The sequence below is a fragment of the Lutra lutra genome, chromosome 6 (genome assembly GCF_902655055.1).
Source record: "Lutra lutra chromosome 6, mLutLut1.2, whole genome shotgun sequence".
NCBI classification, from domain to species: Eukaryota; Metazoa; Chordata; class Mammalia; order Carnivora; family Mustelidae; genus Lutra; species Lutra lutra.
In genome coordinates this window covers 13777977-13796393 of record NC_062283.1, presented here as the reverse complement: position 1 = coordinate 13796393, position 18417 = coordinate 13777977, and the positions used below count along the sequence as shown (strand labels likewise).

The 18417-nt window shown below is 42.4% G+C and overlaps 1 protein-coding gene across 2 annotated transcripts in view; it reads left to right on the top strand.

Moving 5' to 3' along the window:
- The first annotated feature begins 948 nt into the window (after positions 1-948).
- RNF182 (ring finger protein 182) overlaps positions 949-18417 on the top strand; it is a 61092-nt gene continuing 43623 nt past the window's right edge. Inside the window, exon 1 of one of the 2 annotated variants that reach the window (XM_047733792.1) lies at positions 949-1037. The gene's annotated coding sequence lies outside the window, so the exon portion shown is untranslated. Of the gene's footprint in view, positions 1038-1467; positions 1543-18417 lie in introns of those variants that run through there. The other variant, XM_047733791.1, reaches the window with a different exon arrangement.

Here is an 18417-nt window from a genome sequence, read left to right as displayed (position 1 = left end):
GCTCCCCACGGAGCAGAGAGCTCAATGCGGGGCTCGATCCCAGGACCCCAGGACCATGACCTGAGCCGAAGGCAGAGGCTTTAACCCACTGAGCCACCCAGGCACCCCAGTACATAGGCTATTGATGGATATACAAGTTATTTCAAATTTCTGCTACCACAGACTGCTGCAAGGTGTGTGCTTGCCCATCTGTAATTGCACACTTGTATATTTATGCCTGACAGATTTCTAAGAACTGAGATAGCAGGGTAAAAGGCATGTATATCTTAAATTTTTTTTTTAAAGGATTTTACTTATTTATTTACTTAGAGAGAGAGTGTGTGTGCATGGGGAGGGGCGGTTGGGGGAGAGGGACAAGCAGACTGTACCTTGAGTGCAGAGTCCATCTTGGGGTTCCATCTCACCACCCTGAGATCACCACCCTGAGATCAAGACCTGAGCAGAAACCAAGAGCTGGGTGTTCAACCCACTGAGCCACCCAGGTGCCCCTGCTCATCTTAAATTTTGACAAATACTGCCAAACTGCTTAACAGCCTGACGGAAAGACCTTGTGTCTTGACTTCATCTGGATGAATGTTCCTGTTACAGGAAACCGGCCAGCCTTCCAGAAGAACAAGCTGTTTCTATTCTCCACCATAAAACGGATCTTATATTTTCATCGATTAATACGTATGGCTTCAATTGGTAATGACATTATTCTGCTTTATAGCTTTTCAGATAGGTAGCAAACCCAGAGAACATCAGGTACCCTGGATTTTTTTTTTTTTTTAATTTAAGTTATTGACATTCCTTTGGTGATTCACAAATGCCAGAAAATAAATGCCATGCTCCCTGGGGCCTAAATGCCATGCTCACCACGGGTTTGGGATTCAGGAACTGATCTTTCAAGAAAACATGGTATGGGGTGATGACTCACTCACCCCAGGGTAGCTGTCCTCTAGCTCTGTCCTTTAGAGGAAGCATTACCGTGGGTCTGCTAGTACTTTTCCTCCCTCTCCAAGAATTTCCTTAAGAAGGGACGCCTCGCAGGTGCCAAGGTCAGCCTCGCCACTCTCTTCTGGGGAGGGCCCTGCCACGGTCCGTAGCGCGCGGCAGGTCGCTGGCACGGGATGAGCCCGCACAGCCTGGAACCGAGCAGCCGCAGCCGCTGTGATCCACAGGGCAGCCTGAAAGTTGAGTTTCTGCTTGGGAGGTTACAAGTGCATCCTGTTGTTTATAGTGAAAAACCGAAGCCCACTACCCTCCCCCCGCCCCCATCTCTCCTCCCGGAGCTCTCCGCAGGACCGAGGCGTGGTTTGGATGGAGAGGAAAGCAGACCCAGGTGGGGCGATGCTGGTGAAAGAGGAGGAGCAGGAGGAGCAGGAGCAGCAGGAGCAGGAGGAGGAGGAGGAGGAGGAGGCGGCGGCGGCGGCGGCACGGTTTCCCTTGGCAGCTCCGCGCACGCTGCGGCAGTGGTAACAGGAGCGTCGAGTACCAGTTGCTCAACACTTTATCAGTTTGCCCTGCTCGCTCTTCTCTCTTCAGGGAATTTCCATTTTGAGGGTACAGCTCCACAGCCGAGAGGTGCGGTGGGCGGGGCCTTGGAGTGTCCAGGGCGGGAAATCAAGGGGTGGGGGGTGCCGACCCGGGTGGGAATAAGACCTGCCCCGGGCTTGCTCGTCTCTGTCCCCTGCCCCTCTTGCAGGGGCGGGACCGACCATTCGGTGCGGGAGGCCGGGAGAGGGGTGTGCTTGTGGTGGCCGCGGCTCCTGGTTGGGGGGGGGGTCCCTTGTCCCCTCGGAGCACCCAGACTGCCGAGCAGGAGGGCGGGGGTCGCGGCGGCGGCCCCGCGCGGCCCGGACCCGGGTGGCGCGGGGGGGGGGTTCCCCTACTGGGCCCCGGGCCCCCGGCGGTTGCCATGGTGACGCAGGGTCGGCGGCGCGGCGCAGTGGAAACAAAGCGGCCCGCCCGCTCCTCGCGCGAGCTCCTCCTCCGCCGGCGACTCCCTCCCCTCCCAGGCCCCGCCGCCGCCACTGCTGCCGCCGCTGCCGGAGCGGCTCCCGGCCCCGCGCCCGCCGCCCCCGCCGCCCCCGGCCAGGTAAGGCGAGGGCGCCCGCGGCCGGGGAGGACTCGGGAGGGGCGCTCGGGGGTGGGGCGGCCGCCCGCCGCGGGGAGCGGGCGCCGGGCCGGGTCGCTCCCGTGTACCCGAGGGGCGCGTCCCTGCCGGGCTCCGGCCGGCTGCGCCCCCGACGCCGCCGCCACGCGGGGGCCTCTGCCCCGCTGGCGCCTCCCGCCGGGCCGCCCGCCGCCCCGGACGGCGCCGCCGGGGAACCGGCGCGCTGCGGCCGGCGGGGTGGGCAGAGCCTCCGCAGGCGGGCGCTCGGCCGGGGCTTCGACGGGCTGCCCTACGCGGGGCTGCCCCGAGCGGCGGTGCGCGGGGGGCTGGCGGCGCCCACCGCGGGGCTCTCCTTTGGTTTAGTTTGGCGCGTTCGGCTGGCTTTGGAGCGGGGGGGTGGCGGGATTTCCCTTTGGACTCGCCTGTTTCCTAGTTGATCCTCTTGGAGGACGGGATGGGGAGGCTCGCAGGGGGAGAAAGCGAGACGTTTTTCAGTCTCCGGAAAGTGAGCCCGTACTTAGGTGCCTGGGACCCAAGCGTTCTGGTGCTTCTGAAGTTCGTGTGCATTTTGAACACAGTCACCTTTCTCTTTGGAAGGTGTAGTTACACCTGTAACGGAATGGGAAGGGTAGCCCGGGCTTCCCATCCAGCAACACCAGAGTTAACAGGAGGACCAGTACTTTGGGGGTTAGGTGCGTGGCCCCGGTGTCATTGCTATTGTTTCTGGAGGGTATTGTGTTCATGCTTTAAGGAGTTGCAAAATGCCTTGCCTTTTTCTGTGGAAGGAAGCAGCAGTCCAGAGCACCTCGGGAGGCAGGTAGCTGGGCGGTGTTTGCACCTGTGTTTTGAGGGCAGGGAGAGGGTTAAGATGCTGTTGCCAAGGGCGTTTGGGTGCTGGCTGGGGAATTGCTCAAGTTCTTGGTCCCTCCGTCCCTTCTGAACGGCCCCAAGCCTTGCCATCATTTCATGATACTTAGTTTTTTGCAGGCACAAAGAATGAATACCATTGTAAAGACCATTTTGTACCTCTTTAGATAACATGTGTGATAATGTGGAAGACAGCAGTATTCATTTTCAGAAACAGAGCGCATCAGTCCAGAAGGAAATAATATATTAGTACTATTTGTTTTAATTGGCGAGAGATGTGGGTTGGTAACTGGAAAATGATTCAACTAATTAAATTGTATTCCCAATTGAATAAAATAATACATAAGTTGGAATAGGCCAGTCAGAGAACGTTCTATGGAATGCGAGAAAGAAGGTTTTTGCCTAAAGGTAGTTCGTGAAAAGAAACCAGTGGCACGGATCATTTTGAATTGCAGTTAAGTTGATTAGAATTATGGTTATTAAAGCTACTTGAGGTGTCAGGCATAAAGTGATTATCTAATATTCCTCTTCTTTCTTTTGGGATTTCAACACCTGTTAGTCTGCTGATTACTAGGTTTCTAAGTCAGTTTGTATTTGCTGGCAATTTTAAGTAATGCCAATTCATAAGAAGATTGTATTGAAAACTAAAGAATGAAGTTGCAACAACAGTTTCCAGATTATTTCACAATGGGGTTTGTTTTTAAACTGATTTTACCTGTACAGTGAGTCACAGAAGCTCCGCTAAATAGTCTTTGATGACGATAATGAAATGGTACATTGATTGAAATGAAGTAGATCTGTTTTGAGAAGGTAACCAGGAGAGAAAATAAGTATTTTTTCATTCAAGCATGAAGGCAATCGCAGTATTGAAGCCTAGGCTTGTTATAGGCGCAGAATGTAGTTTCATGTCTTGTAGGAAAAATAATGATTTTGTGCTCGGAGGTACCAAGAATACAGCTTTGTTCACGTTTTTGTCAGCAAATCCAGCATTCAGGTGCGAAGACTCTGGACCCTCTTTGCAGCCGGATGGAACCCTCGCTCTGGGTTCCAGCCTCTACATTTACGTTGTGGTCCTTAGTTTGTATTCTGAAGGAGGGAGGTATCCAAGGTTAATTCAGCACCATAAAGACTCATAAATAAAGACTCACAATAAAGACCTTTGCTACTCAAGGCACAAGATTCAATAGAGTTTGGCATTTTTATTCATTCATTCGTTCATTCATTTATTATTTTTTTTAAGAGTTTGGCATTTTTAAAGATGTCTCTCTTCCCAAAAAGTAAAGTCAGTAAACATCAGGGTTAAACAGTTAAGGGACTACAGGCACCGCTTTGTAGTTTATTATGCAAGTTCTGAAGCATGAAATGGAGCTTTCATCAGTGCATTAAAGAACGATAATTTGGCATGTTCATATATGTTGCTAGAATTCTGGGGCATGTGCATACCCCAAAATGAAAGAAAAAAAGTACTTGTCATCTCCTCAGTAGCTCCCTAGGAAACGCAAAGGAAAAGTTTGCTTTATGGCCTTGATTTAGATTAGCCACCTGGTGGAAATAGGGAATAGCACAGCCATCCTCAGGTGTGAAAGCTAGTTGTCTCCCTGGCCTTTTCACAGTAGCGGGACTCTTCTCCAGAATTCCTAGGCTCAAGACTCTTTTAATTCTATGAAGTGAATCTGGTCCTCGTTTTTGGGATAAGTTATAAAATATGGTCTGATAATTGTAATCACAGCCATTATTCTACCCGAAGCATCCTGTAACTTCACTTATCAAGCCAGTCCACAGATGGAAAATGTGCCCAGAAACATTCTCGGTCAAGTTAGGATTCACATTATACCCGTGCCTTTGAAAGTCTGTTGTTCTGTAACCGCGTGAGCAAGCTGGCAGGGGCAGCAGAAGGCCACCGAAAACTTTATTGGCTGTTTCTGGGTCAGCGTTCTCTGGCAGTTTCTAGTTGCCCTGTGCTAACATGCTGACTGGTTGGTATCTTGGCATCGAGTACCACGTGCTGTGGCCTTTATAAAAGTCTATTTGTGAAGGATGATAGTTTTTTTTTTTTTTAATGATTTCTTCATTACCAAAGCCTTAGGCGTGGATTTGTGGCTGGGGAGAGGAATATGCCCCTGAGACCTGGAGGAAAAATGCTATAAATATAAGGTTAACTGACCTGTTGTGCAGGGCGGTATTGATCATAATGGTAGCGCCGAGACGAGGCATGGGAGGCACATGGCAGTGGTGATGGGAAGGGGTGTTTTGTGACATGGATTATTAATAGTGAACTATGGAGATTGAGGAATGTTTGCTGGGCATATCTTTTATTTTTTGTGCTCCCAATTAACATGAAGTAAGATGTCTTAACCATTTGGTATAGCACAAATACTTGGGGAGGGGGATATATACATTTATACTGTCTGGCACTTGATGGGAGCGTTTATAAGTACAGTTCAAGGTCAATAATTGATTTCCTTACCTGTCAGTTTTTGGTAGCAATTATATAGTGCAGTATTAATCATCAGTCAATGAATGTTTATCTGGTGTTTCCTTCTGTATATTCTGTATTGCTTGATCGAAGTTATCTGAGCTCTAGGGGTGACGAATTACTTTTTTCCAACTATTGTGATTATTTCTTGTATTTTATCTATAAATCGTGATGAACAAAATCCAAATATTCTCCTTTGGCCTAGTTTTCAGCCTTCTTTTTTCTTATGGGGAAAAGTTAATTCCTTAATCTTCTTAAATAATTTTATATCCCCAGAGTGTTGAAAAAATATGATTTGGTTAGCTTGTTATTCAACCAGAAGAATACTGGAAACTTAGTTTATAATAGTGTGCATTAATAAAAAAATGCAACACATGTTACAGTCTCACATTTTGGACATTTACCTAGATGTATGATGAATAGGAAAATTTGGGGTTCTGGAGGGTGAGGAATTGTGTAATTCCCTAAGTGTCTTCCATTAGATCCCTACTTCTTTACCTTATAATCAGCTGAAATAAAAACCAAAGGACCCTGAAGTGGAGTTTTCAGTGAGTTAACAGATGTTAGGGAGTTTAATACATCCTGAAAGTCTGCAGGGGTTTGATGCTCCAGGGAACAGGAGGGAAAAAAAAAAAAGAACTCTGATGGCATTAATAATCTCTTTCTCACTTTATGGTCCAAACTCCTGAAGAGATTATGTGAGGGCTGTTTTCCTTGGTTTTCAGAGGTTGGCCCCTCCTACATTAGAGATGACAGTCCTGGTCTCTTAGCCCCACCTTTTCTCCCCACTGACCTAAAAGTGACTCCCTTGAACTGTGGCTAAGTGCACTTTGAATAGTATAAACCACAGATTAAGGTACGAGAGTGAAGGTTTTCTTCGTGGGGTGTTATGTAATCTGATTGGTCAGGTAGATGAGTTAGATAGCCAAGATGGTAACGGAACTATAAAACTATGTGTTTGCCCAACATATTTGATGTGTTTACATGAGAAATTGTGTTTCTAAGGATCAGTCCATTATGAACCTTCTTCCCTTTCTGATAACCATAGTCGTCCAACGGAGACATGGCATTTTCCACAATTTTATCACTCTGTGACATGTCAGACATAATTATGTTGAAGAACAGATGCTTACTCAAAGTCTTGAATTGTAAATCTACACTAAAAGGTTTCTGTGTGGTCTTATCTGGCATTTCCTCTCATTACATATGGCTTCCGCAGACCTTGTTTAGTGTGACTGCGGTTGCGTCTTTTTTCTGTCAATCAATCAAAACCCTCACGAGAGCTTCCTATGAGCCAGGCCCTTTCCTTTGAACTGCACAACTACTGGCTTATATAATGCTCACAAGAACCCAAGGAGGGAAGTACTTTTGTGATCTCCAGTTTAAGACGGAGAAAACGGATGTGATCATTTTTATTGTATTAACCTAAAGGTACACAAAACATACCAGAATCCCAGTGTGTGTGGTGGTTTTTTGTTTGTTTGTTTTGTTTGTTTGTTTGTTTTATGTGAAGGAATGCAGGGAGCTTTTTTAATCAGGTCACTGATATGTGTGTGTGTATATGTTTGTGTAATAGTATAGATATAATGATGCTCATTGTTATGGCACTTGGACATTTTTTCTCATTTTAATGATGAGAAACAAAGCCTAAAATCTTAAAACAAGAAGGATTTCTTGGTAGCATATTGTGACATGTTCCAGTATTCTTTTCTGTATACAGAATCTATAGTAGGGGCTCTGGGCTGGCTCAGTCGGTGAGCACATGACTCTTGATCTTGGGGTTGTGAGTTCCAGCCCCACACTGGGTGGAGAAATTACTTAAAAATAATATCTTAAAAAAAAAAAAAAACTAGAATAGATTGATTTCCAAAAATGATGCTTTCTGAAGATAGCTGTCCTTTCACTTATTATTTGTATTCAATATTAACAGAATCCGTATTTCCTATGGTGTTAATTTGTTGTATACGTTAAGTGTGTCTTTTTTTTTTTTTTTTTTAAAGATTTTATTTATTTATTTGACAGAGAGAAATCACAAGTAGGCAGAGAGGCAGGCAGAGAGAGAGGAGGAAGCAGGCTCCCTGCTGAGCAGAAAGCCCGATGTGGGGCTCGAACCCAGGACCTGGGATCATGACCTGAGCCAAAGGCAGCGGCTTAACCCACTGAGCCACCCAGGCGCCCCTAAGTGTGTCTTTAAATGGTTGTCTCTTTTGCATTGTCTTTTGTGGGCTCGCCTCAGTCTGGTCTTGCCTGTTTTTTCCTTAGCTAACTTCTTGCCCTAAGGATTAGATTTCTGTGTATGCCTTTTAAAAAAACCAAAATGAGTTGATACGTTGTGTTGAAAAATACTTGTATCTGTTTCTTTGTGCTAGACTGTAAGCTTCTGAAGAACAAGAACCACGTCTTACTCATTTGAAAATATAAGGTAGGTACAAGTATGCTCTTCTTAATTGAATACTTAAAAGATTTTTTATGTGATATAAAATCACTACATTTTACTCTAGTTGCAAAGTCAGTAGTGAGGGCTTAAAAAAATCAATTTTAGGGGCTTAAGAAACTGACTCTCAAGTTTAATGTATCATTAGAAATTCACTATAAAATTAATTTGAGATTTTTAGTTATTGGAAACACAACGTTAGAAATCACATCATAGTTCTGTTTCAACTTACTTGGATTCCTGATATTCATGTCTCAAAGGTTATATATAAAAAGCATAAAAAATAGTACCTAGCTTGTTGTAGAAGTACAGGGTATTATATGTAAGTGTTGAATCACTACATTGTATGCTGGAAACTAACATTATACTGTACATTAACTAAATGGAATGGAAATAAAACTTAAAAAATAGTAGCTAACTTAATTTTATTCTAGCAATTATGAATGAACTTTTGATTATTGTAGTCAAAGAGCAAAAAATGGATCTTCAAATATCATTTACGTTTGTTCTTATAATAATTTGAGTGTTTTGCCTCCTATTGCTCCTCCCTACTCCATTTAAAGTGATTAAAACTGATTAAGCATTTTAACTTCAGTGGGTTTTTTTTTTTTTTTTTTGAGATTTTATTTATTTATTTGAGAGAGAGAGTACGCATGTGTGGGCAAGAGTGAGTGCAGGAGCAGAGGGAGAGGGACCGGAGACTCCCTGCAGTGCAAGGAGCCCAAAAAAGGGGTTGGGAGAGAGGATCAATCCCAGGACCCTGGGATCATGACCTGAGCTGAAGGCAGCTGTTTACCCCACTGAACCACCTAGGCACCCCTCAGTGGTCTTTTCTTATTTAAACAACATGAAAAGTAAGAGTAAGGGACAGGTGTCCATAAAAGCAAGGACTGAAGCAGAGTTCTGTAGGTTCTTTGAATGAATATTATAGTAGCTCCCATTTATTGTGCACTGACTTGGTGCCCAGTAGTCTATCAGTAGAGTTGGTGAATTTAAAAACATGATTCATGTGAATAAATCACAATTTGAAGTTGACCAGAATTAATTTGCTGATTATGGGCAAAGACCGTTTCCTGGTGCCTCGAAGATGCTTTTCCCTGGAGGGTGCTTTGGGAAGAGAGGCCATTGAGGACTGCAGGCTGGGCAGGCTCCGGACGGTGGGTGTGGTCCATTAGAGGAAGAGGGGGTTCCTCAGGGGAAAACCAAGTACATTACACCCTTGCTTGTGCTTGCCTTGCAGACACCAGGTGGGGTGAGTTCTTTCTCTCCATCTGTTTTTAGAATTAACTCCATTTAATTTTGGTTTTATCTTCTATCCCCTGAATTTATTTTATTTTATGAAATGAAAAAAATCACTCCGTACACATCGTATACCCAAGGGTGGGTGCCTCGGGTCAGAGCCACATGTTCTTTGTCCCATAGGGAGAGGTCCTTGTCCTAGGATGCTGGGGGTCTGGATGAAGTTAGAAGCCTTGATCTTGGAACTCACCGAACCTGCTCTGTTTGCCAGACCTTAGCACTGTTTGCTTTGCTGAGACTGCTCTTTCTCCAAAGAGTTGTGTGCCTTACTCCCTGTTTCTTTCAGGTCTGTGCTCTGATGTTACCAGAGTGGCCCTCCCTAAGCATGCTGTGCAAAATTGTAACATTTATCTCCAGTACGGACTCTCTCTGTTCTCTCCATTCTCTGTTCTTTCCCACAGCTCTGTTACCGCCTGGCACGTCATGTAAATTAACAAAAAGTATATATCTGTCTTACTCTTCCATTGTGTATAATTCCAAAAAGACTCTTGCTCTTCTTTTTTTTTTTTTTTTAAATTTTTGAAGATTTTTAATTTTTTGCTACTGTCTTAGCCTCTAGAATGATGTCTGGAACATAGTAAGTGCTCAGTAAACACTTCTTGAACGAATAAGATAATTTTGTATGATCGTTGCTTGTTTCCAGCAGAGGGACCAGTTTTAGCAAAACTCTGGAATATTATAGGGGAGTTTTAGATTTCCATAGTTAAGCCTCTGTCTGCTTGATGTGGTCAAATGATTGTCTCTCTAACTTATTAAGTGATCCCAGAGAAAAGCACAGAAAATACTGTCCTCTATTCTAGTAAACCGATCCAAACTATTGATTTGGTGAAACTTGAGACCTCTATAATCATTAAGATGAGAATATTTCCATGGCAGAGACTTTCTCAAATTGGTGGAGAGCTTTTTAATAATACCTTTATATTTTCATTGTTTTGTTGAAGTCTTAAAAAAATGTACTGTATAGTTCCCTTCTTTTTTCAAAGGCTTTGTAAAAAATGAATATAAACCATTTGGAGATAATTTTTGAACCCTCGCTAATGTTAATATGAATTGGAATTTCTTTTTTTTAAAGGATTTTGTTTATTTATTTGACAGAGACAGCGAGAGAGAAAATACAGGAGGGTGGGGTGGGGGATGGTGGGAGAGGGAGAGGCAGGCTTTCCACTGAGCTAGGAGTCCCATGTGGGGCTTGATCTCAGGACTTTGGGATCATGACCCCAGCTGAAGGCAGACACTTGACGACTGAGGCACCCAGGTGCCCCTGAATTAGAATTTCTTATGTACAATTTTAGGTCTAAGAAATAAAAGGTAAATGGTAAGCCCACTGCTCCATAAGCTTGAATTAGCAGTTTGCTTGTAGATATTCAAATACTAATGGTAATAATAAGCATTTTATTTTATTTATTTTTTTTTAAAGATTTTATTTGTTTATTTGACAGAGAGAGATCACAAGTAGACAGAGAGGCAGGCAGAGAGAGTGAGAGAGAGAGAGGGAAGCAGGCTCCCTGCTGAGCAGAGAGCCCGATACGGGACTCAATCCCAGGACCCTGAGATCATGACCTGAGCTGAAGGCAGCGGCTTAACCCACTGAGCCACCCAGGCGCCCCAATAATAAGCATTTTAAAAGACAGGGCTTCCCAAGAGTTGTAGGGTACAAAATCAAGTCAGTCTAACAGTTTTCTGATTTATCTGTTGTTTTTTTTTTTTTTTTTTTAAACTGAAGTGTATTTTTGCGGGGAGGCATTGCCAAGTTGTGCTTTAGCAAAGGTTTTCATTGTCTCAATCAGTGCGAAATGGGCAGGACTGTAGAAACTACAGAACAGTTCCCCATTCCCTGGGATTTAAGACGTTTTGCCATTTGTTGTATCTGATGCATCTTTGTCACTTATGAACATTTTCTTTTTGAGCTTGTATCCATGCTTCTGAGAAGGCGAATAGATTTAGTGAAGATCATTAAGTCAGCTCTCAGGAGCCCAACGTTGGAAATGAAATCTCGGGTGCTTGGTCTGACGTGTACCTGCACAGTACCTTCCCGGCAGGGACGCCAAGAACCCGGGCTTCCTGGTAGTCAGATCTGGGCTGGAACACTGGCTTTGCCCTTTGCGTCTTGCAAGGGGTACAGGTCTCTGGGTCGAAAAATAACAAGATTTAACTCTACCTCCAAAGCCAGGGCTGAGATTGACTAATTCAGAGAATGTGGGGAACAGATACATTTGTTGGGATAAGGTAGGAAGTTCTTCCAACAGACAGATGGTGATGGTATGAAATTAAATTTAAGGAGCACAGTAAACAACTCTTTCTGTTCAGACTCTGGTTCGCCTAGTTCTGAAACTGTCAACCCTGTGCTTAGCCCATGAGCTTTGGGTTTTATAAGAGAATGTATCCATTGCACAGTACCTTTACCCGGGTAAGATAGATGGCACACGTACCAGCGAGAGCCCAGGAGCTAGGGGACCTGAACTGCGAGGGGGTGTGGTGCCATCTCCTTGCAGGGTTGTTGTAAGGACATGTGATGGATGCAGGTGCAGCACACAGATGACAGATAAAAAACACTTAATAAAGGCAGCCCAGGGGCACCTGGGTGGCTCAGTGGGTTAAGCCTCTGCCTTCGGCTCAGGTCGTGATCTCAGGGTCCTGGGATCGAGCCCCGCATCCCTGCTCACTAGGGAGACTGCTTCTCCCTCTGCCTGCTGCTCTCCCTGCTTGAGCTCTCTCTCTCTCTCTGATAAATAAGAAAAGTAAAATCTTTAAAAAAAAGAAACAAAAAACAACCATTTACTTGTGTAACATATTAAGATGTCAGACATACTATAGTGTCAGTAATATTTTAATGAATAGAATAAGGATTTCTTATTAAACTAAATCTACAAAAAATTTTCATCAGTTGATGTGCATTATAAAACATTTTTCATGTAGCAGGTTTTTTTTTTTAAAGATGGAACAATCTATTGAAATCAGGATAGAAAAATAAGAATGGATATGATTAAATTGTGGGATTAAATATGTTATAAATATGTTATAGTAGCTCCTTTTCTAAAATTATTACTAATTGGGGCCCATGGGTGGCTCAGTCAGTTAAGTGTCTACCTTCAGCTCAGTTCATGATCCCAGGGTCCTGGGATCGAGCCCCCATATCAGGCTCCCTGCTCAGCCGGGAGCCTGCTGCTCCCTTTCCCTCTGCCTGCAGCCCTGCCTGCTTGTGCTCCTCGCTCTCTCTCAAATAAATAAATAAAACCTTTAAGAAAATAGAACTGTTACTAATTGAATACCTTTTTTATACTTTATTTCATTTGATTATTATGAAATAATTTTTTAGTGATTTTTAAAAAAAGATTTTATTTATTTGAGAGAGAGAGAGAATGAGTGAGTGCACAGGCAGGGGAAGGGGCAGAGGGAGAGGGAGAAGCAGACTCCCTGCTGAATAGGAACCCGGATGTGGGGCTTGATCCCAGGACCCCAGGGTCGTGGCCTGAGCTGGCCTAAGGCAAGTGAGTGAATGCTATCTTAGATTAGGAGGCAAGATAACATTTAAACTGTGATCTGAGTGACAAGGGGAGCCTTTATCAGGAGCAGAGCAATTTCAGACAGAAGGAACAAGTGCAAAGGCCCTGAGGTAGAGAGAAGGCAGGAGAATGGTATGAGATGATGTCAGAGAGGAATGGAGTGGCCAGATTGCTCAAGGTTTTGTAATTCGTGCCAAGGACTGGGTTTTATTCTGTGTGCCCTGGGAAACAACTGTAGGACTTTTTCCGAGGTAGCAGTTAGGGAAATGTGAAAAATTTGGTTTACATTTAGAAATATTTGTGCATATAGGTGTTGGATCATGGGTGAGCAAGACTGGTAGCAGGCAGAATGATTAGGAGCCCAGGTGAGATGTGGTGTACTTATTACAATTGTAATTTTACAATTATTTTTTGTGCTTATTTGGTTGATATTGCCCTTCCTAGACTGTAAGATCCATGAGGAAAGAGACAATTTTTTTTTTTTTTTTAGTTGTATTTCCAGTGTTTAGCCAGAGCCTGGTAGCATATGGGCACTCGGTGACCTAGTACTTGAGTAACTAGAAAAGGATTATGAGAAATGAATAAGATGTAGTCCATATATGTTGACGGAATGATTCAGTGTTTTTCCGATATTACGCATGGAAGATTGAGGTACGCACCATGGCCAAGGAAATTGTTACGGCTAGCAGGGAAAAAATACGTGAGGTCATAATATCAAGGTCTTTATTCAGATATTCAAGTTAGTGTTGTCAGCCCTTGACTCTTACTCTGATAGTGAAACTGTGACAAGCCACATGGTAGTGAGTGGAAGGTATTTTCACAAGGAATCTGTGAGAACATTTGGTAGTCAAAAATGATAACGTGAGTTATAACCATATGATATCACTGAAACTACTGAGGTTGTTACAATCTCTTCATTGTGGTAATTTATGTGTACAAAAGTCACTCTGAGTATCTTACACTGAGTGTTCACCAAAGATATTTTAAAACATTTAATTAGAAAAAATCAGACACAGGACTGTGATTGATTTAAGACCAACATCACTTACTGTAATGGGGCATTGGAAATGAACCAGGATACGAATTTATGCAGTGTTGGTATGGAGCTAGCAACATAACAGATTAAGTGTTTTCTCTTCTCCTGTCTTTATAGACAATGATGGAAGAGTTTGAAAGCTTTAAACAATTTTACTCAGACAGTGGGACACATAATTAGGAAGAGCTTAAAGCGTTTTAGAGCTCTAATTTATATCTGGACGGAGATTCAATTATTTGTTGCTCTGCAGTAAATTTAAATGGTTTGATTATTAACCTCTAGGTCATGGTTGATTGATCTATAAATGATAGATTTTTCTGCCATAGTCAGCTTAAAAGAGGAGAAAATTTAGACAGCCCATGTAAAACTCTCGTGTTGTAGAAAAGAGGAATTTCTTTGGTAAATGCATTAAAGATTCTGCTGACTTTACTACATTTTTTCAGTAAATACATATTGAATACCCACCATGTATAAGGCTCTGTGCTGGGCACTCGTGACCCCAAAGTGAACACCTTGTTGCAACTGGCAATGAAGGATGGTCCCAGCAAGGCCAGATTAGGAAGACCTTAAACTCTTTTCAGCAGGGAAGTAAATGATCAGATTTGAGTTCTAGAAAAATCTCTCTGGGGATGAGTGTAGACTTCTCAAAATCACAGCATTCTTTTACCTGTCTTGTGTTATATATATCCTGTAAAGATAAAAGGAAGCATCATTTTTTGTTTGTTTATTTATTTAGTAAGTAAGTAGGCTTCATGCTGGAAGCCCAATGTGAGGTTTAAAATCACGACCCTGAGATTGAGACTTGAGGCGATATCAGGAATTGGATGCTTTAACCTACTGAGCCACCCAGGCACCCCAGCATCATTTTTAAGTAAACTTCGTCATTGAAGGGGCGTCTGGGTGGCTCAGTGTGTTAAGCCTCTGCCTTCGGCTCAGGTCATGATCTCAGGGTCCTGGGATCAAGTCCCACATCGGGCTCTCTGCTCAGCAGGGAGCCTGCCTCCTCCTCCTCTCTCTCTCTCTGCCTACCTCTCTGCCTACTTGTGATCTGTCAAATAAATAAAAAAAAAATCTTTAAAAAAAAACCAACTTCATCATTGAAGATGAACATGTGTGCACAGAAAGAGAGCACAGGTCATAAGATTATAGCTTTTTGCATTCTCTAAAATAAGCCACCTTTGTAACCACTACTCAAACATCAAAACGTGAAATATTATCATTCTCCGAGAATCTGTTCGTTGCCTGCTTTCAGTCATTACCTGCACCGGCAAGGTGACCACTAGTCTGAGCTCTATCACTACTGATTGGTTTTGCCTATTTTAAAACAAATGGAATCATTTAAAACAAATGGAATCATTCAGTGTGTACTTTTCTTGGTCACTAAGCATCTCTTTGTGACGTTCACCCATGCTGCTGGATGTAGTGAAACTTGGTTTTTCTTCTCCCATGCTTTGGTGTTTTATTATTGTATATTCCACCTTTGTTTTCATCGATTCACTGTACGTAGCCATTTTAGATCATTTCCGGTTTTTCGCCATTACAAACAGTGCTGCCATGAGTGGTCTCGTACGTGTGTATGTGGGCATTTCTGTGGAGTGCATACCTAGGGTTGGGATGGCTCAGAGGTTATGTGTATGAGTTACTGCTGGTACCGCCAAACATTTGCCTGAAGTGGTTGTAGCACACATTCCCAACATCAGTGTATGAAAGTTCCATTCTTGCTCACGTTGCTATCCTAAGTCCTAGTGGTGGGTAAAAAGTGATACCTCATTGTGCTTTTCATTTGTACTTTCCCAGTAAGTGATGTTCTCCTACACTGTGGGGCTTGCTTTTAAATCTTGTAATGTCGTGCCTTTGATGAACAGAAAATTTTAATTTAAATTTAAATTTTTTAAGATTTTATTCATTTATTTGACAGAGATCACAGGCAGAGAGAGAGGCAGGCAGAGAGAGAGGAAGGGAACCAGGGTCCTGGCTGAGCAGAAGGCTCGATCCCAGGACCCCGGGATCATGACCCAAGCCGAAGGCAGAGCCTTTAACCCACTGAGCCATCCAGGTGCCCCAGAAAATTTTAATTTGAATGAATTCCAATTTATAAATCTTTCCTTTAGGTTTATGCTTTTTTGTCCTAAGAAATTTTTGCTTGGCTTAAGGTCATGAAGATATTCACCTGGCCTTTCAAGAAGTCTTATTGTGTTACCTTTCACATTTAGATCTATAACCCTCTTGGAATTGTATTTTGTGTGTGGTGTGAGGTAGGGGTCAAGAGGATTTTGATCTGTGTAATTATCTTGTTGTCCCAGCATTACTTATTATAAAGATCATCCTTTCCCCACTGAGTTACAGTGGTACACTTATCCTAAATCAAGTAATTGTGTTTGTGAATCTTTTTCTAGACTCTCAGTATTCTGTCCTATTGGGTTCTTTGTCTAACAAAATACTTTATTTATTTTTTTTTTTTTAAAGATTTTATTTATTTATTTGACAGAGAGAAATCACAAGTAGGCAGAGAGGCAGGCAGAGAGAGAGGAGGAAGCAGGCTCCCTGCTGAGCAGAGAGCCCGATGTGGGGCTCGATCCCAGGACTCTGGGATCATGACCTGAGCCGAAGGCAGCGGCTTAACCCACTGAGCCACCCAGGCGCCCCTAACAAAATACTTTAAATAATTGTAGTCCTAATTCCAGGTAGTGTAAGTCTTTCAATTTTTTTTTTCTTCTTGATTTCATTTTGGTCTTTTCTTGGTGTTTAGCAGTTACATATGAATTCTTGAATCACCTCATCAGTTTTCACAAAGACACTGGCTGGGATTTTGACAGGAATTGCATTGAATATGCAGATCAGTTTGGGAGAGTTGCTTAACACTATTGAGTCTTCTAATCAATATTAGAATAGCTCTCTCTCTAATTAGGTTGTCTTTAATTCCTCAAAGTTATGTTTCAAGTTCTCTCTGTAGCATTCTTGCACATCTTTCATGAAGTTGATTCTTCTTGTTGTTGCAAATGACGTCTTTAAAGTTTCACCTCTTAATTTTATGTTGTCTGTGTATATAAAATACAATAGATTTTGGTATATTGACTTGGATTCCAAGGATTTTGCTACATTGACTTCTTAGTCTTAATAGTTTATCTGTAGAATCATCCATCCTCACTTAGGAATTTATTCTCTCTTAGCACTTAACTGCTTCACTCACCATACTTTAACTCGGTAAAAACCCCTGTTATTGATATTTTGGGCAGTTAGGATCTATTCGTGTTTACTGTTTCTTTTTATTCCTCCATGCAAATAAGTCTGTTTCCCTCTGGGATTATTTTTCTTCTGCTGGAAGACCTTTCTTTAGAATTTCTTTGTATTTTTGTTTGAAACTTCTAAAATTCTGTCTTAATTCTGGGAGTGTATTTTTGTTGCATGTAGAGTTCTAGGTTGTCTTTTTTTCTCCTCAGTGCTTTAAAGATATAAATTCATCACCCTCTGTCTTCTATTATTTTTGTTTAAGATATCAACTGTCAGTCTCCTTGTTGTCCTTTGAAGATGACGTGCTTTTTTTTTCTGTTTTAAATTTTGTTTTCTATTTCTTTGATATTCAGGAGTTCTATTATAATGTGCTTAGGCACGTTTTTCTTACTAGTTATTCTGCCTGAAGATCATAGAGCCTCTTAAATCAGTTTTAGAATATTTTTGACAATTACCGCTTTAGATATTACTTCTTCTGGTCCAGTCTCTCTCCTCTTTTCCTGAAAGTACAGTTTTATGTATAGTAGACCTCCTCACTATGTCTGATTTGAATCAAACTATTTTCTGTATTTTCCATTGTCGATTTTTCCCTCTTTGCTTTAATTTGGAAATTTTCTTTTTCTTTACTTTTATTTTATTTCATTTTTTTTATTATTTGACAGAGTGAGACACATTAAGAGAGGGAACACAAGCAGGGAGAGTGTGAGAGGGAGAAGCAGGCTTCCTGCTGAGCAGGGAGCCCAATGTGGGGCTCAATCCCAGGACCCTGGAATCATGACCTGAGCCAAAGGCAGATGCTTAATGACTGAGGCATATAGGTGCCCCATAATTTGGAAATTTTCTATTGATCTATTTTCCAATACACTAATGGTTTCTTAATGCTTAATCTGCTCTTAAAAAACATCTATTGAGTTTTTATTGTTATAGCTTTATTGAGGTATATTTTATGTGCCATAAAATTCACTCTTTGTAAATGTACAATTCAGTGATATAAGTTAAATTTATAGAGTTCTTCAACCATTACCAGATTGAGTTTTAGAATATTTTTTTCCACCCCCAATATTCTCTTGAGCCCATTTGCAATCTCTGTTCCCCGCTCTAACTCCAAGCAACCACTGTTTTTCTTTTTTAATATTTAATTTTACATTTAGTTCAAAAACAATGATGGAATTTTGTACATGCTTTTAATTAAATTTACTTAATAGGGTTTTCTTTTATTTTTATTTATTTTTTTAAATTTAAATTTTAGGTAGTTAACATGCAGTGCAGTATTGGTTTCTGGAGTAGAATTTGGTGATTCATCACTTACATACAACACCTGGTGCTCATCAGAATAAGTGCCCACCTTAATCCCCATCCCCCAGCTAGCCTCTCCCCACCCGCATCCTTCCATCAACCCTCAGTTTGTTCTCTATAGTTAAGAGTCTCTTGGTTTGTTTCCCTCTCTTTTTTTTCTTCCCCCCCCTCCCATATGTT